This window comes from Danio aesculapii, chromosome 9, assembly GCF_903798145.1.
Source record: "Danio aesculapii chromosome 9, fDanAes4.1, whole genome shotgun sequence".
Lineage (NCBI taxonomy): Eukaryota > Metazoa > Chordata > Actinopteri > Cypriniformes > Danionidae > Danio > Danio aesculapii.
The window spans coordinates 1,915,687-1,936,137 of NC_079443.1; positions in this window are offsets into that span (position 1 = coordinate 1,915,687).

A 20,451-nucleotide genomic window follows, 5' to 3' on the forward strand; every position below is an offset into this window, starting at 1 on the left:
ACTTGTTTTTCCATCTACTAATGCTATTATGGGAAAGAATTATAACTTTCATCATTAAGAACAACACACTTAATATCCTGCCTTTTAAAGGCTTTAATCGTGTACTGAGTCTCAAATTCATCACACACTTTGGAAAGACATGGTTAGGAAGAGAAGATCAATTTAATAAACTGAAATTACATTGGTGTCACTCCTAACATCTTCTTACAAAGTCTGTTGTTTGAACCGATGGATGGAAACCAGGATGAATGATTCAATGGATGGATAAACAGGTGGATGAATTGATCAATGGATGGATAAACAGATGGATGAATGAATCAATGGGTGGATAAACAGGTGGATGAATTGATCAATGAATGGATAAACAGATGGATGAATGAATCAATGGATGGATAAACAGATGGATGAATGAATCAATGGGTGGATAAACAGGTGGATGAATTGATCAATGGATGGATAAACAGATGGATGAATTGATCAATGGATGGATAAACAGATGGATGAATGAATTAATGGATTGATAAACAGATGGATGAACAGATGGATGAATTGATCAATGGATTGATAAACAGATGGATGAATTGATCAATGGATTGATAAACAGATGGATGAATTGATCAATGGATGGATAAACAGATGGATGAATTGATCAATGGATGGATAAACAGATGGATGAATTGATCAATGGATGGATAAACAGGTGGATGAATAAATCTATGGATGGATAAACAGATGGATGAATTGATCAATGAATGGATAAACAGATGGATGAATTGATCGATGGATAAACAGATGGATGAATTAATCAATGGATGGATAAACAGATGGATGAATTGATCAATGGATGGATAAACAGATGGATGAATTGATCAATGGATGGATAAACAGGTGGATGAATAAATCTATGGATGGATAAACAGATGGATGAATGAATCAATGGATGGATAAACAGATGGATGAATGAATCAATGGATGGATGAACAGATGGATGAATTGATCAATGGATGGATAAACAGATGGATGAATTGATCAATGGATGGATAAACAGATGGATGAATTGATCAATGGATGGATAAACAGATGGATGAATTGATCAATGGATGGATAAACAGGTGGATGAATGAATCAATGGATGGATAAACAGATGGATGAATTGATCAATGGATTGATAAACAGATGGATGAATTGATCAATGGATTGATAAACAGATGGATGAATTGATCAATGGGTGGATAAACAGGTGGATGAATTGATCAATGGATGGACAAACAGGTGGATGAATGAATCAATGGATGGATAAACAGATGGATGAATTGATCAATGGATTGATAAACAGATGGATGAATTGATCAATGGATGGACAAACAGGTGGATGAATTGATCAATGGATGGATAAACAGATGGATGAATTGATCAATGGATTGAGGAACAGATGGATGAATGCATCAGTGGATTGAGGAACAGATGGATGAATTGATCAATGGATGGATAAACAGATGGATGAATTGATCAATGGATGGATAAACAGATGGATGAATTGATCAATGGATGGATAAACAGATGGATGAATGATTCAATGGATGGATAAACAGATGGATGAATGAATCAATAAGTGGATAAACAGATGGATGAATGAATCAATGGATGGATAAACAGATGGATGAATGATTCAATGGATGGATAAACAGATGGATGAATGATTCAATGGATGGATAAACAGATGGATGAATGAATCAATGGATGGATAAACAGATGGATGAATTGATCAATGGATTGACGAACAGATGGATGAATGCATCAGTGGATTGAGGAACAGATGGATGAATTGATCAATGGGTGGATAAACAGATGGATGAATTGATCAATGGATGGATAAAGAGATGGATGAATGGATTAATAATTGATAAACAGGTGGATGAATTGATAAATAGATGGATAAACAGATGGATGTAAGGACAGATGGATGAATTTATAATTCTGTCTGCCATCTATCCATCCATCCTACATATACATACATATATCCATACACACACTATTTCAGCAACAGTGTTCACCCTCACCCTGTGTGTGTGTGCGCATGTATGTGTGTGTGTAGGGTTGTGTCGGCTGTCTGGCACTGATGTATGGCTGTGTGTGCGTCTCGTCAGGGCAGGATCAGGTTATGTCAGAGTTGCTGCGGTGCGTTTACTCTCTGAGATGCTGGTCGCCCCTTGCATTTACTCCTGCTGTCAATCAGCCGTTATCTGAGCCTGCATCCGTTCCCAATGGAGGACGGTCAACCGCTCTGATTGTGTTAGCAAAGACAAACTCAGCTTCCCCGCACCACTTCTGCTGGCGTAATAAACTTGGTTAGGTTAGACACACACACACACACACACACACACATACAAAACACAAACAACATCATACTTTATAAGTGCTATGAAACGGTTAAAATTGTAATAACAGGTAGGTAATAAGCCAGTATTAAGTGGTGTAAACTGTTTCTTAATATAAAGTGTTACCAGTATGTTTAGGTTTGTCATTGTCTTTGGTACTTTAAATGAAAGTTAACGAGAATTAACAAACCAGATTCTAGATTTCATAGCATTTAATATAACATCACAACAGTTTTCCGGTATTGGGGTTGCACTATGTTGTGTATCATGTTTGTTGATTTGTATTATCTGTATTATTCATAAGCCTTTTGAGAAATTAAGACATCTCCAATGTCTGCATAATTCATTACCTTCTAATAATACTTGTATCATACTCATGTTATTATACACATTTATGTCATGAAATGTCACAAACACACACACACACACACACACACACACACACACACACACACACACACACACACACACACACACACACGTTTGTTGGTTTGTTTTTGTGCATTGTTGGGACCTTAAATAGGTTTCCATTGTTTTTATAATGTACAAATGTTATTGTTTATTGCCCTAACCCTACAGGTGTCACATCTGACGTGTAGCGCAGGGAGTGAAACAAATGTGGAGATCCAAATGCGGTCTTACTGGTTTATTCATCTCAAAATAAAACAAACAAAACACGGACAGAACACTCGGACATCCTGGAAGAAATGTAAACAACAAGGATTTATATTTACATTTACATTTAGTCATTTAGCAGATAAGAAGGAGCAAAGCCAGAGGTCGCTTTGTAAGCAAACATCAGAGCTTTGAATTTGATGCGAGCAGCAACTGGCAGCCAGTGCAAACGGGTGAGTAGCGGAGTGACATGTGCTCTTTTGGGTTCATCAAAGACCACTCGTGCTGCTGCGTTCTGAAGCAGCTGAAGAGGTTTGATAGAGTTAGCTGGAAGCCCGGCTAGTGGAGAGTTGCAATAATCCAGTTTGGAGAGAACAAGAGCTTGAACAATGAGTAGAGCTGCATGTTCAGATAGGAAGGGTCGGACCTTTCTGATGTTGTAGAGTGCGAATCTGCAAGATCGAGCAGTTCTAGAAATGTGCTCAGAGAAGTTTAGTTGGTCATCAATTGTTACTCCAAGGCTTTTTACCATTTTGGATGCAGTGATGGTTGCCCCATTCATCTGGATTGAAAAGTTATGGTGAAGAGTCGGGTTGGCAGAAACTTCAAGCATTTCCGTTTTCGTGAGGTTAAGCTGAAGATGATGAGCTTTCATCCAGTGTGAAATGTCTGACAGGCAGGCTGAGATAGTACAAACAATTAGGGTAACAATATGATGAAGGGGTGGAGACAATAACTATGGTATTTAACTCAACTTAAATGACCAGGCATGACAAATGAAAACATAAAACTGAACAAAACACCAACAAAACAGAGGCCGTTACAACAGGAAACTGTGTGACATTTGACTTACAGGTATGCCAACACAATCTCACGGCAATTCGTAACTTTTTTTTAGTGGCTAATTCGTACAATCTAATTCGTACAATTTAGTACGATTTGCTCATCCTCCAATGGCGGTTGGGTTTAGGGGCGGGGTTAGGTGCCACGCCTCCTTTTTAAAATCATACCATTTCGTACGACTGAATTCGTACGAATTAGCCACTAAACTGTCAAAACGTAAAATACTTACGTTTTCTCGTGAGATCAGGCTGGGTATACCATACCTGCCAACATATGCAGCTAGTTTTGGGTTTTCCTCCTGTATTTTGCTAACCAAATAAAAAAAAGCTTCTCATACCCACATACTGAAGTGTAACTCCAAAATTTTAATAAATAGTCACAATAAAATGTTAAGCTGATGTGTATTTGAAGAAATACAGATATTAAACTCCAATGGTACCATATAAAGGGGTACTGGCCCACCTCAGACCTTCACAGATTTAAAGGATTTATTAAAGTCTCTAACCCAAAGTTTCTGCGGACGAATAAATGATGACTTCCTCTGTATTCTCAAGACTAACACTAACACTGACAATGCGATTTTTCTCCTGTTCTCGTATCAGAGAGAGCCTGGAGCCTCAACGGGATTCTGGTTGTCTCAGCTGTGTGTGCATGTGTGCCACTGCAGCAGGAAGCCAGGCTGCTCTAGATGCCTGCATTGTCATGTGACACGTTCCCATTGAAGCGGTGCTATGTTGTGAGGCCTGTTATTTTTACCCGGCGTGCACCTGGATGAGCCCCAGACCTGGACACCCTCAGGTGTTCCTCTAAAACCTGTCATCTCCATTCTCTGGCTGGCTTTCCCCCGACGCTCAAATCGCAGCAGCTGCAGACGCCTTTAATTGGAGAGTTTGGGGGAGTTCGGAGAGTCTGATGGCTGTGTATTATCTCCCTTTCTTCTACTATCGGCCCCTAAAAAATCATTTGTAAACTCCCGGGTGTAATTACTGAGAGCCATGATTAATTGTCCCATAAAATTAGCCTCGGTCTCGCTTTCATTTTTACTGCGTGGAATATTAATTAATGTTAACTCTCTCTCTCTCTCTCTCCCTTTCTTCCCCCTCCTCTCGTACCCCTACTCTCTTTTCTTAAGCACATCTTTTGAATATTCAACGTTCCAAGTGAAAAATAGCCAGGGGCTAAAGCAGTGCATTAGCGTGTCAGTGCTCTCAAATCACGAAAAATACAGATCTGGAATTAAAAGATGAGCTCTGGGTCATAAATAACCTCTCGGAGGTCAGCGGACAAAAAAGTAAGCAGCTACTTATGTAAATATCATCTCCTCTGGAAGCCGAGAGACGTCGGGAAATATGCTAAAGAGCGGGAGAGACGGCTTCTGTTGACATGTCTAACGCACATCTTCCTTGAATGCACCTGTTTATTTAACCCGTCTGATAAATGGCAAGTTGAATGAATCTCATATAATCGTACTCTGCGTAGTGTCAAAGCGTAATGCGCACGTCGCAATGTCACCTTGAATGAAGCACCCTACCGAGGGAATATATTTGTGTAATAATATGGTAATTCACACTTAGCCTTGAATCTGATTAATACTGTAATCTTACTGTAAGCATCCGAGTCATCGTATGAAACTCACTGCAGTCAACACAGAATTATTTTAATGGTAATGGCAATTAATTAACATAAGCAAAAACAGGGCTGCACTGTGAGATGGTAGTGTAAAAATCAACATAGGCTCATTCTGAAAACGTAGCCCTATATACATTTCTGGAGAACGAGAATTATGTAGCCAGAGGTACGCATGGCTGCATTTCATCTTTAAAATGAACGCTATGGGGCGGTATGACGCAGTTCCTTTTATGTGGCTCACTGCATATGTCGGCTGAGATGTAGACGGGAGTTGACCCCGATGACTGGGTTCAAGATTTGTCAAAGAACGGTTTTAGAAAGCAGATAAGACAGAAGACCAAAAATAATATAATATAAACAAGTAAATAACAGCACCCAGAATGTGGTAAAATCTGAAAAAGTGTTTAAAAAAAATCAGGCGAGGGCTTTTCTTTTTCTGGATTGCTTTTTTAAACCGTCGGTTGGGTTTAGGGAAGTGGGTGGGCGCTGGTCAATCGGTGATTTTGAAAAAACTATCGGTTGGGTTTAGGGAAGGGGGTTGGGGGGGGGGGTCAATCTGTGTTTTTAAAAACACTATCGGTTGGGTTTAGGGAAGTGGGTGGGCTCTAGTCAATTGGTGTTTTTTAAAAAAAAAAACACTATCAGTTGTGTTTTGGGAGGAGGGTGGGCGCTGGTCAATTGGTGTTTTTGAAAACACTATCGGTTGTGTTTTGGGAGGAGGGTGGGCGCTGGTCAATTGGTGTTTTTGAAAACACTCGGTAGTGTTTAGGGAAGTGGGTGGGCTCTGGTCAATTGGTGTTTTTAAAAACACTATCGGTTGTGTTTTGGGAGGAGGGTGGGCACTGGTCAATTGGTGTTTTTGAAAACACTATCGGTTGTATTTAGGGAGGAGGGTGGTCTCTGGTCAATTGGTGTTTTTGAAAAAACTATCGGTTGTGTTTAGGGAAGTGGGTGGGCACTGGTCAATTGGTGTTTTTGAAAACACTATCGGTTGTGTTTAGGGAAGTGGGTGGGCGCTGGTCAATTGGTGTTTTTGAAAACACTATCGGTTGGGTTTGGGGAAGAGGGTGGGCGGGTCAATATGTGCTTTTTAAAACACTATGGGAAGGGGGTACTTTTGAAAACCCTATTAGTTGGGGTAAGGGGAGGAGGAGGGTGGGTCTGTCGATGGGTCGGTCAGTCAGTCGACAACAACCTCTGTTGAATTTACATGAGAACAGCAGGTGCGAATGACACTTGCTAGAAAAACTTGAGATCTGAAAGGTTCGGATGGTATACTTAAGGTGCTGGAGTTGCAGATATGATAACACTTCTAATAATCAGTGTTTGTGGGATGGTGGGCTTGCTTTTTTCCCCAACCATCATCCAACTATCTTGCCAACAACATCTCGTTGTGATCTTGACAACTGCAAGTTACGCCTCTTCATATTACACTCCCGTCTTGCAGTCTGCAGACAGATACACTTGATCAGTTTTGACCATAACCATTTTGTTACACTATCACTCCAGCAATGGCACTCTGCAGCATCACTGTGATCTTCGCCTCGGTCATCTTCACCTTTATTGATTGCCCTCAAGGCTTTATCTTGGAGCCCAATCAAGGGTTCGCCCTGGCTTCACCATGATATTGACCTCATCTGGCTCCTCCCATTACTTGCCCTTCACCTTCTCGATATCTTCCATGTCCTCCTCCTAAAACCACTCCATCCCTCCCTCCCTTCATTCCTCCAGCATTGTAGTATCAATTACAGTGCAAGGACGTGTCTTGTGGGAGGGCCAGCTCAGATCATAGGTCGGCTCTTGTTAATGTTTGCGTTTATATGGTCAGTTTTTTTTCCCCCTGCGTCGATTCACCTTCTTGATTGTCATTGTATGTTCTGTGTAATCAAGAATCTATGTTACAGCAATGTAACAAATTATTTCCTGCTCACTGTGTAACAGGTGTAAAAAGCGATCATTTAATTGTACGAAATTGTAGGAGAAACGACGGCTCAGTGGTTAGCACACAGCAAGAAGGTCGCTGGTTGGAGTCCCGGCTGTTTCTGTTTAGAGTTTGCATGTTCTCCCCCTGTTGATGTGGGTTTCCTCTGGGTGCTTCGGTTTCCCCCACAGTCCAAACACATGCGCTATAGGTGTATGAGTGTATGTGTGACAGAGTGTGTGTGGGTGTTTCCTAGTACTAAGTTGCAGCTGGAAGGGCATCCACTTTGTAAAACATATGCTGGAATAGTTGGCAGTTCATTCTGCTGTGGCGACCCCTGATGAATAAAGGAACTAAGCTGAATTACTTCAATGAAATATACAGTACCGTGACGTTCAAGATCTGCAAATGCATATTCAGTCAATAAGGCTTCTTGTGCATATGTGCATTTAACAGTTATTTATGTTCCTCCAACAAATCCCTGATGACTGCAGGACAGAAAGAACAACTTTTATTAGCCAATAGCCTCAAATTTATGTACTGCAAATGGCACGTTTGGGGCCTACAAGAGCAAAGTCTCCTTTATGCAAGAATGGTAGCATTCCAGAAGCCTCAAGAGAAGCACTCAGCTATGTAAGTGTGTGTGTGTTTGTTTTTGGTGGGAAGAGATACAGTTGAAGTGAGAATTATTAGCCTCCCCTGTATATATTTTCCCCAATTTCTGTTTAACGGAGAGCAGATTTCTTCAACACATTTCTAATCATAATAGTTTTAATAATTCATCTCTAATAACTGATTTATTTTCTCTTTGTCATGATGACAGTAAATAATATTAGACTAGATATTCTTTAAGACACTAGTATTCAGCTTAATGTGACACTTAAAGGCTTAACTAGGGTAATTAGGGTAAAGTTAGGGTAATTAGGCAAGTCATTGTATAACAGTGGTTTGTTCTGTAGACAATCCAAAACTAATATTGCTTAAAAACCTGTTACCCAGCACTCACTTTTGGGGATTTACACCCACCTGACTTTAAATAGTAACAGTTCTTGACCCCAGTAAGCTACAAACACAAATTAGTTACCATCAGGAAGATACTTTGTGCTTTGTGGGTTCTGGTCAATCTGTACTTTTGAAAACACTATCGGTTGTGTTTAGGGAGGAGGGTGGGCTCTGGTCAATTGGTGTTTTTGAAAACACTTTCGGTTGGGTTTAGGGAAGTGGGTGGGCTCTGGTCAATTGGTGTTTTTGAAAACACTATAGGTTAGGTTTAGGGAAGTGGGTGGGCTCTGGTCAATTGGTGTTTTTAAAAACACTATCGGTTGGGTTTAGGGAAGTGGGTGGGCTCTGGTCAATTGGTGTTTTTAAAAACACTATCGGTTGTATTTATGGAAGTGGGTGGGCGCTGGTCAATTGGTGTTTTTGAAAACACTATCGGTTGGGTTTATGGAAGTGGGTGGGCGCTGGTCAATTGGTGTTTTTGAAAACACTATCGGTTTTGTTTAGGGAAGTGGGTGGGCTCTGGTCAATTGGTGTTTTTGAAAACACTATCGGTTTTGTTTAGGGAAGTGGGTGGGCTCTGGTCAATTGGTGTTTTTGAAAACACTATCGGTTGGGTTTATGGAAGTGGGTGGGCGCTGGTCAATTGGTGTTTTTGAAAACACTATCGGTTGTATTTATGGAAGTGGGTGGGCTCTGGTCAATTGGTGTTTTTCAAAACACTATCGGTTTTGTTTAGGGAAGTGGGTGGGCTCTGGTCAATTGGTGTTTTTGAAAACACTATCGGTTGTATTTATGGAAGTGGGTGGGCTCTGGTCAATTGGTGTTTTTTAAAACACTATCGGTTGGGTTTAGGGAAGTGGGTGGGCTCTGGTCAATTGGTGTTTTTGAAAACACCATCGGTTGGATTTAGGGAAGTGGGTGGGCGCTGGTCAATTGGTGTTTTTGAAAACACTATCGGTTGTATTTATGGAAGTGGGTGGGTGCTGGTCAATTGGTGTTTTTGAAAACACTATCGGTTGTATTTATGGAAGTGGGTGGGCGCTGGTCAATTGGTGTTTTTGAAAACACTATCGGTTGGGTTTATGGAAGTGGGTGGGCGCTGGTCAATTGGTGTTTTTGAAAACACTATCGGTTGGGTTTAGGGAAGTGGGTGGGCTCTGGTCAATTGGTGTTTTTGAAAACACTATCGGTTGGGTTTATGGAAGTGGGTGGGCGCTGGTCAATTGGTGTTTTTGAAAACACTATCGGTTTTGTTTAGGGAAGTGGGTGGGCTCTGGTCAATTGGTGTTTTTGAAAACACTAATCGGTTGGGTTTATGGAAGTGGGTGGGCGCTGGTCAATTGGTGTTTTTGAAAACACTATCGGTTGGGTTTATGGAAGTGGGTGGGCGCTGGTCAATTGGTGTTTTTGAAAACACTATCGGTTGGGTTTATGGAAGTGGGTGGGCTCTGGTCAATTGGTGTTTTTTAAAACACTATCGGTTGGGTTTAGGGAAGTGGGTGGGCTCTGGTCAATCTGTGTTTTTGAAAACACTATCGGTTGGGTTTGGGGAACAGGGTGGGCACTGGTCAATTGGTGTTTTTGAAAACACTATCAGTTGTGTTTAGGGAAGTGGGTGGGCACTGGTCAATTGGTGTTTTTGAAAACACTATCGGTTGTGTTTTGGGAGGAGGGTGGGCACTGGTCAATTGGTGTTTTTGAAAACACTATCGGTTGTGTTTAGGGAAGTGGGTGGGCACTGGTCAATTGGTGTTTTTGAAAACACTATCGGTTGGGTTTGGGGAAGAGGGTGGGCGGTTCAATATGTGCTTTTTAAAACACTATGGGAAGGGGTACTTTTGAAAACCCTATTAGTTGGGGTAAGGGGAGGAGGAGGGTGGGTCTGTCGATGGGTCGGTCAGTCAGTCGACAGCAACCTCTGTTGAATTTACTGTGAATTTACTGTGGTAAAAGGAAAAGTTTCATGCTCCAAAATATAAAGTTATACATTATGAAATCATGAGAAAAACAACTGTATTTTGTTCAACATTTGTTTTCCAATCTAAAAACACAGGAAAACGTTAATGTAATATCCTAGAAAAATTTTTGTCTTGAAAGCCAAGTGTTTCATGAGTTTATATATCAAATTTGATGAAGATAGCATGCAAAATGAGATTTCTGTAAAAGGTTTTCCACGACTGTATCAGCGTCCTTCTTTCCTTCACCGTCAGGCACTTTCTCAAAAACGACCATCCCAAACTAAAACAGGAACAGTTACTGAATCATTTGATCTACATTCACAGTTAATGCATCTTTGGAAAGAAGACACTTTGGGCTTTATTATCCATCATCTACAGTTTATAATGCTCAAAAATGATAAAGTTATAGATGTTTAAATAATGTACAAACATTGCACTGCACTAAACATATTATTACTTCATAAAGGAATATATGAAATCAGACCTGGAGCAATACGGAAAGGTAAGAGGTCAAAAGCGACACATCTCCTGAGTATATGTTTTGAATTGGATGGCAATCTCATGCAAAAGAAATCTCTGGAATTTTTTTCTGAGACGGTGTCTTGTGATTTTCTCCCTCTCCTTGTTTGTGGAGAAGCAGTCGGATTACCACACGTGTACTGAGGTTTCTAACAATTATTTTAGTCTTTTTACATACTACTTATTTTTAATTGTAAAATAAAAGACAGAAACGTATAGTATGAATGATTTATTTGAGCACTACATTGTGTGACAGTCCAAAACTAATATTGCTTAAGGGGGCTAATAATATTGACCTTAAAATGTCTTTAAAACAATTAAAAACTGCTTTTATTCTAGCTGAAATCAAACAAATAAGACTTTCTCCAGAAGAAAAAATATTATAGGAATTACTGTGAAAAATTCCTGAATCTGTTCAACATCATTTGAGAAATATTAGAGAAAGAAAAGATTACAGGAGGGCGAATGATTCTGACTTCAACTGTGGTTTGCGCAATGCATAAATACCCTGACAAAGATCTTCAACACTGTGAGCCTAAAAAGAAGCACATGAACATGGACATCAAGGATGTCTGGGTCACTTCCTGTTTGTGTAGCTTCTTTCCACAGGGCTGTTTGGCAGCTCTCCACAACGGAAGCGCATTTGGGATCGAAACCCCACCTTGAGCTCCAACATTTAATGGCCAGAGATTCCAGATAATATTGATCCCTTTTGTGGAGGAAACCTTTAAACGAATGACCCAATAATTGTAAACCCAATGCAATTAATTTGATCACCAGCAAGGTAGCCCAGAGCACATGCCAATATAAAAATATAACAAATACCAGTCGCCACAGTCTTGTTTTAATCTTTTAGATTTGTTATAAATCTATATACAGTTCTCAGCATAATTGAGTTCACCCCATTTTGAAAAATTATCCATTTCTCAGTGAAAATAGGCAATGTATTTTGGTGAATTTAAACAAAACTGATTTATTAAACAGATATATTTATTAAAATAATATTTTAGTCACCAAAAACTTAGAAATTGAAATATAAAACAATTAAATTCAAGCTAAACATTGCAAAAAAATAAATTAAATTAAATAAATAATTACAACCTACAAAATTTCAACTACATTTGTATTTTTTTTGCTCCTTTTTAAAAATAAAATATTACTTAATACTAGTTTGTATTTAATATTTTTCTATAACATATACATTTGGGTGTACTCGTTTTTGGAGTGTTGTTTTTATCTGTTTCCTTATAAAGAAATGGGATGTATTTTAATGTGCACACTACCTGGCAAAAGTCTTGTCATCGATCCCGTTTGTAAGAGCAACAAATTAGTAATAATTAATCTCATACTTCAGCCTCCACATCAAAGTTCCTGAAAGCAAAGAAGGTCAAGGTGCTTTAGGATTGGCCAGTCCAGTCACCAGACATGAACATTATTGAGCATGTTTAGGGTAAGATGAAGGAGGAGGCATTGATGAACTCTGGGAGTCCTGCAAGAAGGCTTTCTTTGCCATTCCAGATGACTTTATTAATCAGTGATTTGAGTCATGTCAGAGATGTATGGATGCAGTCCTCCAAGCTCATGATGGAGTCAGACACAATATTCATTCTGTTTCCACTGCAGCATGAGCACATATTCTATACTGGACATTATTGAAGGTTCAGTGAGCAGACTTTAGTCTAAGCAGAGTCAGACCTTACTGTCCTAATGAAATCAGTCAAAATCAAGACATGATCATATTTTATTGTGCTCAAATAAGTGTAATCTAGAGGCCTTTACCTTTCATATAAGACACTTCTGATAACAAATGATCAACTAGAAGGCAACTTGCTACAGAGCTTTTTTGAGTTGAATCAACTTAAATACAGTCAAGTACAGTATGGGTTGAAAGTTTAGTAAAGTTGAGAAAGTTGACTTTACTTAAAAAAGTGAGTAAACCTGTTGCTTTTAAAGCGATTAGTTGACTTTCCCTAAAGTGAGTAAACCTGCTGCTTTTAAAGCGATTAGTTGACTTTATTCTTAAAAAGTGAGTAAACCTGTTGCTTTTAACGCGATTAGTTGACTTTACTTAATAAAAGTGAGTAAACCTGTTGCTTTTAAAGTGATTAGTTGACTTTACTTAATAAAAGTGAGTAAACCTGTTGCTTTTAAAGCGATAAGTTGACTTTACTTATAAAAGTGAGTAAACCTGTTGCTTTTAAAGCGATAAGTTGACTTTCCCTAAAGTGAGTAAACCTGTTGCTTTTAAAGCGATTAGTTGACTTTACTTAATAAAAGTGAGTAAACCTGTTGCTTTTAAAGCGATTAGTTGACTTTCCCTAAAGTGAGTAAACCTGTTGCTTTTAAAGCGATTAGTTGACTTTACTTAATAAAAGTGAGTAAACCTGCTGCTTTTAAAGCGATTAGTTGACTTTACTCTTATAAAGTGAGTAAACCTGTTGCTTTTAAAGCGATTAGTTGACTTTACTTAATAAAAGTGAGTAAACCTGTTGCTTTTAAAGTGATTAGTTGACTTTACTTAATAAAAGTGAGTAAACCTGTTGCTTTTAAAGTGATTAGTTGACTTTACTTAAAAAGTGAGTAAACCTGTTGCTTTTAAAGCGATTAGTTGACTTAATAAAGTGAGTAAACCTGCTGCTTTTAAAGCGATTAGTTGACTTAATAAAGTGAGTAAACCTGTTGTTTTTAAAGCGATTAGTTGACTTTACTCTTATAAAGTGAGTAAACCTGCTGCTTTTAAAGCGATAAGTTGACTTTACTCTTATAAAAGTGAGTAAACCTGTTGCTTTTAAAGTGATTAGTTGACTTTACTTAATAAAAGTGAGTAAACCTGTTGCTTTTAAAGTGATTAGTTGACTTTACTTAAAAAGTGAGTAAACCTGTTGCTTTTAAAGCGATTAGTTGACTTTACTTATAAAAGTGAGTAAACCTGTTGCTTTTAAAGTGATTAGTTGACTTTACTTATAAAAGTGAGTAAACCTGTTGCTTTTAAAGTGATTAGTTGACTTTACTTATAAAAGTGAGTAAACCTGTTGCTTTTAAAGTGATTAGTTGACTTTACTTAATAAAAGTGAGTAAACCTGTTGCTTTTAAAGCGATTAGTTGACTTTACTTATAAAAGTGAGTAAACCTGTTGCTTTTAAAGCGATAAGTTGACTTTACTTATAAAAGTGAGTAAACCTGTTGCTTTTAAAGCGATTAGTTGACTTTACTTATAAAAGTGAGTAAACCTGTTGCTTTTAAAGTGATTAGTTGACTTTACTTAATAAAAGTGAGTAAACCTGTTGCTTTTAAAGCGATTAGTTGACTTTATTTAATAAAAGTGAGTAAACCTGTTGCTTTTAAAGCGATTAGTTGACTTTATTTAATAAAAGTGAGTAAACCTGCTAATTTTAAAGCGATTAGTTGACTTTACTCTAAATAAAGTGAGTAAACCTGCTGCTTTTAAAGCGATTAGTTGACTTTAGTTCTAGTCAACTAATCACTTTAAAAGCAACAGGTTTACTCACTTTATAAAGTAAACTAATTTTACAGTGTACATTAAGAAATAAATAATGCAAAAATTGTATGTAACACTTTCGATTCTTTCTGCTTGAAAATCCTATTGAGGATAATTATGCACATTTATGTGAATGACATTTTTTTTTACAGATACATTAAGTAAAAATATGTAATGTATTATACTGCAATGTAAAATACTGTGAATTATACTGTATGTTTAATTCAAGAGGCTTGATTTAAAGTTGCATGCATGTGTTTCAGCGTAGTTGTAGACAACAAGGCGTTTGGGTAAGGTCTGGAAGACATGGGGAAGATTCATGTGTGTGTCTGCAGATTGCAACAGCTGTGTTTTTGGGGTCAGTCAGGTAATGATGCTAAAACTTTAGAAACTCATCACACAGGTGCACCTGTAATGTACTCTACAGCCCCGAGCTGTCGGAGACATGAGCTATGAGCAGTAAATATACAGTACAGTAATATACCGCATCTGTCTCAAACGTCTATCTTCAGCCAGCATACCCATTCATCAGAATTCAATATTATTTTAACATCAGATTCAGCACAGGACATTCATAATCATCACAGTTTGACCCATCAGTTTATTATGCAATCCAAAGTAACATTTTCATACTGACATGAATCTTCCCGGTAATTTTTCAATGCACTGGTTTTGGGTTTATTTTGCATCCATACAGTAATGTATCTTTTTTTCAGACAATTACATCCAAAATTCTCATTTAAGCATTTATTTGGCATTATAATTTTAGATATCATTAATAAATAAACTTAAACTACACTCTCAGAAATAAAGGTACAGGAGCTGTCACTGGGGCAGTACCTTTTCAAAAGAGTTTACAAGAGTTTAGATGCAAAAACCTCTGAAATATTCCTCTAAAATGAGTATTTTATCAGTCTTCTATGTGTATGTTCAGTAATATCACTTTTATGGCTAAGAATAAGTCCTTTTCCTGGTCTTTAAAGTAAAATATCTCAACATAAACAAAGGCTGAGAGAGAGGCTGGGAAAAAAATGTTCATTTTCGAAGGAAATTTCACACTTAGAAGTTTTTGCATCTGAACTCTTCACATAATTATACCCAAAGAGTCCACAGTGGTACCTTAAAGGTGCATTTTAGTGTCCAAATGTACCTAAAAAGTACCATTGAGGTACCAATATGGACATGGATATGGAAAGGTACTGCTTCAGAGACAGCTCCTGTACCTTTATTTCTGAGAGTGTGCACCAGATATATATATATATATATATTTATTTATTTCTTCTGCCTAAAATTTTGAAAACAACTTTCTCAAAATCAACTCACTAAAAATATTAAGGCAAGCATTTACTTGAAAACTGATAAAATTATTAAAATAAAGTAACAAATAATGTGTTGTCATGACTTTGTCATTTTTTTTTTACAGTTTTTATATGCATATTTAAATATATGTTTTTTTTTTTTCCAGAAATTAATAGCATGATTTATATACACCAAACTTTACAGTCTATTTTATATCTGTAATCTAAATACAAATGCCAAATATTACACATCTTTTATCTTCATTCAGGTTACAAAACAGAGATATTTTATATTTACTTTAAAAGTAAACAGTGGAATGAACAACCAACTTATCCAGCATATGTTTTACACAGCGGATGCCCTTCCAGCTGCAACTCCGTAATGGAAAACGCCCATACACACTCATACATTACGGCCAATTTAGTTAATCAATTCCCCTATAGCGCATCTGTTTGGACTGTGTGGAAACCGGAGCACTCGGAGGAAACCCACACCAACACGGGGAGAACATGCAAACTCCACACAAAAATGACAACTGACCCAGCCTGGACTCGAACCAGCGACCTTCTTGCTGTGAGGCGACAGCGCTAACCACTAAGCCACCCTGCCACCGCATGGAACCCATATTCAGAGAAAACACACACCATGATGAATGGTTTCTTTCTTTTGAAGGAAAAACACACATAATAGGCTAAAAAGAGATTTTTTTCCCCCCAATTGGGTTCTTCAGTATCATCTAGTTTAAGAATATAAAGAAAAACATCCACAATCGCCTTGGTGAAAGCTTTTTTTTCCCATTTCTGATATGACAACAACAACAAAAAAGTACATTTCTTGCCATTAACAAACTATTTCTTTGTCAATACAAAAGATGTCTTAATAAGCTTAGTGTATTCACTTGTAGAGTCATATGTATGTATGGTCAATGAAGGCAAACATCTACACAACATCTAAAAAATTAATTAAACAAGAAGCATTTTCTAGACAAGAAAATATTGCTTGCTTTAAAAAAAAATAGTCAAAATTAAGTTTTTTATAATGCAAGCAAAATTATCTTCAATCAAAAAATTACTTTTGCTGCTATTTTTGGTACAAACTCTTACAAACCGAAGATTTTTTAAGGACAACTTAATTATTTTATGTTCAATCCACTTGAATTTGTACAAATTATTAAGTTAACAATCGATTTGTGTTGGGACGACATGAAGGATTTGACCCAACATTTTCTTTTACAGTGAAGGGTAAATAAAAGAATGACAATTTCAAACCTAAAACAATATTAATTTCCTTACCGCACTGGCAGATTATTTGTCTTGTTTTGCAGAAAAACTCACTCGATTTTGACTTTGTTTTTCTGAAAACAAAATATCTGGACTATTTTAAGAACATTTGGACTAGCAACAAAACAAAAGAACTCTAAATAAGAAAAGAATTTACAGTTTAAGTCAGATTAATTCACCCCCTCTATATGTTTCCCCAATCTCTGTTTAACAGAGAGCAGATTTCTTCAACACATTTCTAATCATAATAGTTTTAATAACTCATCTCTAATAACTGATTTCTTTTCTCTTTGTCATGATGACAGTAAATAATATTAGACTAGATATTCTTCAAGGCACTTCTATACAGCTTAAAGTGACATTTAAAGGCTTAACTAGGGTAATTAGGGTAAAGTTAGGGTAAATAGGCAAGTCATTGTATAACAGTGGTGTTCTGTAGACAATCCAAAACTAATATTGATTAAGGGGGCGAATAATATTGACCTTAAAATGGGTTTAAAACAAATAAAAACTGCTTTTATTCTAGCCAAAATAAATGAAATAAGACTTTCTCCAGAAGAAAAAATATTAGAGGAAATACTGTGAAAATTTCCTTGGTCTGTTAAACATAATTTGGGAAATATCTGGAAAAAATTCACAAGAGTGCGAATAATTCTGACTTCAGCTGTATATGTTTGTGGCTGCGTTGCATTTCCTTTCAAATTCATATAGATTCCCTGTATTAATGTGGCCTAATAACACAACGCAAACACAATAAACTCTGATCAATGGCGGCGAGCACAGACACATGAGGACTGTGTCACCAAAGGGAAGTCGGCGATTTATCTCTGTAATGCCTCTCGGCGGGGAGCGGATGACTGAAGATTACCAGGCACAGAGGACACAATCGCACTTACTTACAACAACACATTCTTTACTTTTAACAATTTAGAGCAATAATACTATTACAGCATGTCTCTCAGCCTTACGGGGGAATTTCATTTAGTCTAATGAGATGGATGATCTGCTGCAGAGACTGTGAGTGCAGGAGGAAGTGAGGTCACAGAGCATCTGAATATTTTATTTCGATTGTCTACAGAACAAGCCACTGTTGTTAGGGATGGGTATCGTTAAGGTTTTAACGGTGTTACTACTTTAAACAATACCACTTATCGGTTCGGTACTATAACGGTTCTCTTATCAGTGCTTTTTGTAGTGTTTTTTAAATGAAAAACAACACTTTATTTTATTATTACTCTTTTATTGGGAAAAAAAAAAAGATAATTGTATAACAATTAATTAAATAGTTCTAAATTAATAGAATAGATTCAGGTCAGGTGATTGACTTGGCCATTGCATTACATTCCCCTTATTTGCCTTCTAAAACTGTTTGGTTGCTTTTGCAATACGCTTTGGGTCATACTCCATCTGCACTGTGAAGAGCCGTCCAGTGAGTTCTGAAGCATTTGGCTGAATATGAGCAGATAATATTGCCTGAAACACTTGCAATGCTTTTTATTTTATTGTTACAAACCCCTGATGTTGGTCCAGGGGAATGGGGTTTGACATTGAGTTGATGTATAGAGCAAAGAATGCTAGAATTGTGTCGATGTTGCAATATTTATGGACCTTACTCTGTGTGTGTGTATATATATATATATATATATATATATATATATATATATATATATATATATATATATATATATATATATATATATATATATATATATATATATATATATGTATGTATGTATGTATGTATGTATGTATGTATGTATGTATATATATATATATGTATATATAATAATATATATATATATTAAATAGAAAAAATATTTGCAAATTCTTATATTTTATTGACATACATTAACCCAAATGTGTATGCTGTGTGTATATGCTAACGACATAACACACCCTCGATTACTGGTTTGGTTTTCTAGACGACAGGGAAACAGAAGCGTTAATATGTTGTGTGTTTTATTTGTGCTGCGTCTCGCTCGTCTCTCATCAGCTACTACATCTGTGTCTCTCTTTAAATTCAAATGAGATGGTGCTCTTTGTAAAAGAGGGCGGAGCTACAGGCGCCTGCGTGTCAGCATAGTGGCAGATTCAAAAACAAGACTGACGTCCTATACTTATAAGGAAGAGATGATCACTAGTGGGCGGGGCTTTCCTCTTCTGATGACATCATACAAAGATAGAATGTCAATCAAACCGTTTCTGCAGACTGTTTTATTAAGTCTGATTAAAAAATACAATTGATAAATGTTTACTATTAGAAGCCGGTTCTATTCACAGGCTGTTACCACATAACTGTGTTTAAACCCCTTATAAAATTGATATTAGCATAATAGGTCCCCTTTAAAATACAAAAACACCTATATTAAACAGTGCGCATGTCATCAGACAGTGCATTAGGCATGTTTGAGTCGCCCATGGGCTCTTAGACAATTAAACTACAGGGAGAATGAAAGAAGCACAGATCAGCTCTTCAACGGGAGCACTGATTAATGAGCTCTGTATCTATATTAATAGTCATAAACCACACATAATTAAATTCGGTGAATGCTGAACAGTGGACTCATCAAACAGTCTCCTCAGTTAAATCACAGGAGCATTACTTCGCACGTCTGACACTGTATTTTCATCTCTTTTGAGAGTCTCGTGGGTATAAGTGGCTTCATTATTGGATTTCTGACAGTTAGGCAGGAATCATAGTTATGAAATAGCATCCAAATCCAGAAACAGCATCCTCTTCTGAAGAGATGTATAGCAAACAGAAAATGTTGTTACGATTATCGCATGGAGACCATTCATTCATTTTCCTGTGGCTAAATCCCTTTATTTATCAGGGGTCGCCACAGCGGAATGAACCGACAACCAATCTAGCATGTTTAAAACGCAGTGGATGCCCTTCCATGCAACCCAGTACTGGGAACACCCATGCACTCTCACATTCACATACACACACTCATACAGCCAATTTAGTTTATTCAATTCCCCTATAGCGCATGTGTTTGGACTGTGGGGGAAACCGGAGCACCCGGTTAAAACAGCGTTTTGTCCACATCCACACTAGCGTTTCCCTTAGCACTTCTGAAAAGTTCCCCATCCACACTACACCATTGAAAACACACATCACGTGACGACACACATACACACACTGCAGTGTATGCGCACGTCTGAGCTCCAGGCAGTCTGCAGGTGCTTTGAGCACACCTCCCCAGGTGAGAGCAGCGCATGTCTGACAGTTCATTAAGGATCTACCGCTGGATCTAATCTCACTATAGTTGTTAAACGTGATATTTAATTCATCTTGTGTCTATCTAACGACTCTTTGGTCTTTTGAATCTATTAATTTGTTCTCAGGTGTTTTGTCTGAGTGCAAAAATAAGCTAATATATTACTTTATGTAATCACGTACACTGATTCTGCACATTTGACTGATTGCTTGCCTTTATTTCCTATATTGTATGAACCTATTGTATGCTATAGTTTTATAAGAGCATTATTGATTAATAAAACT